Below are 1,669 nucleotides of genomic sequence, written 5' to 3'. Positions count from 1 at the left end.
GTGTTGGGTCTTGGGTCTCTCAACTTTCTCCTCGCAGTATCAGTGGTTTTGGCACTGTGAGCAGGTGCCAGGTCGTACTGAAAAATGAAATCTTCATCTCCATAAAGCTTTTCAGCAGATGGAAGCATGAAGTGCTCCAACATCTCCTGATAGCTGCATTGACCCTGGCCTTGATAAAACACAGTGGACCAACACCAGCAGCTGACATGGCACCCCAGACCATCAATGACTGTGGGTACTTGACACTGGACTTCAGGCATTTTGGCATTTCCTTCTCTCCAGTCTTCCTCCAGACTCTGGAACCTTGATTTCTGAATGATATGCAAAATTTGCTTTCATCTGAAAAAAGTACTTTGGACCACTGAGCAACAGTCCAGTGCTGCTTGTCTGTAGCCCAGGTCAGGTGCTTCTGCTGCTGTTTCTGGTTCAAAAGTGGCTTGACCTGGGGACTGCGGCACCTGTAGCCCATTTTCTGCACATGCCTGTGCACGGTGGCTCTGGAAGTTTGTACTCCAGACTCAGTCCACTGCTTCTGCAGGTCCCCCAACGTCTGGAATCGGCCCTTCTTCACAATCTTCCTCAGGGTCCGGTCACCTCTTCTCATTGTGCAGCGTTTTCTGCCACACTTTTTCCTCCCACAGACTTCCCACTGAGGTGCCTTGATACAGCACTCTGGGAACAGCCTTTGGTTCAGAAATGTCTTTCTGTGTCTTACCCTCTTGCTTGAGGGTGTCAATGATGGCCTTCTGGACAGCAGTCAGGTCAGCAGTCTKMMYCWTGATTGTGGTTTTGAGTAATGAACCAGGCTGGAAGTTTTTAAAAGCCTCAGGAATCTTTTGCAGGTGTTTAGAGTTAATTTGTTGATTCAGATGATTAGGTTAATGTCATTTAGAGAACCTTTTCATGATATGCAAATTTTTTGAGATAGGGATTTTTGGTTTTTCTTTACTTTTTTGCCAAAGTATTAAAACAATAAAAAGGCTTGAACTACTTCAGTTGGTGTGCAATGAATCTAAAATACATGAACGTTTAATGTTTATCAGTACATTACAGAAAATAATGAACTTTATCACAATATGCTAAATTTTTGAGAAGGACCTATATATATATACGTATACATATATACAGTATTAGGGGTGCAACGATACAGGAAATTCACGGTTCGGTTCGATACTTTAGTCTCACGGTTCCATATTTTTTCAATACAAAAAAGAGAAATTTCCATGTCCCTTTTAACTTGTAATTTATTTATATTAATAATGAACATTTGTTTAACCTCAGAAGTACAGTTTTTTTAATTAACTGTTGCTGAAACAGCAAGTTTCTCAGTGGATCTGCGCTCAAAAATGCAGCCTAGGTGGAGTAGTCGAACACAGTTTCCATGCCCCTTAAACTTGTAATTCATTTATATTAATTATGAACATTTGTTTAACCTCAGAAGTACAATTTTTTTAATTAACTGTTGCTGAAACAGCAAGTTTCACAGTGGATCTGCGCTCAAAAATGCAGCCTAGGTGGAGCAGTCGAACACAGATCCACTGATCCTTCAACACAGAGCATCTTCAGAAGACAAGTTGATAGTCAATATTTAAAATCAGTATTGTTCGATACAGCACTGTTCGATACGGGTACATGTATTGCTGCACCCCTAATATATACATATATATGT

The 1,669-nt window shown here is 40.9% G+C and overlaps 1 protein-coding gene across 1 annotated transcript in view; it reads left to right on the top strand.

Moving 5' to 3' along the window:
* grk3 (G protein-coupled receptor kinase 3) overlaps nt 1-1,669 on the top strand; it is a gene marked incomplete in the record, with an annotated part of 126,858 nt that overhangs the window by 71,818 nt on the left and 53,371 nt on the right.

Source organism: Austrofundulus limnaeus, unplaced genomic scaffold, assembly GCF_001266775.1.
Source record: "Austrofundulus limnaeus strain Quisiro unplaced genomic scaffold, Austrofundulus_limnaeus-1.0 Scaffold258, whole genome shotgun sequence".
Classification (NCBI taxonomy): domain Eukaryota; kingdom Metazoa; phylum Chordata; class Actinopteri; order Cyprinodontiformes; family Rivulidae; genus Austrofundulus; species Austrofundulus limnaeus.
Note: the sequence above shows the minus strand (reverse complement) of the source record. Positions and strands in the feature narration are given on the sequence as shown.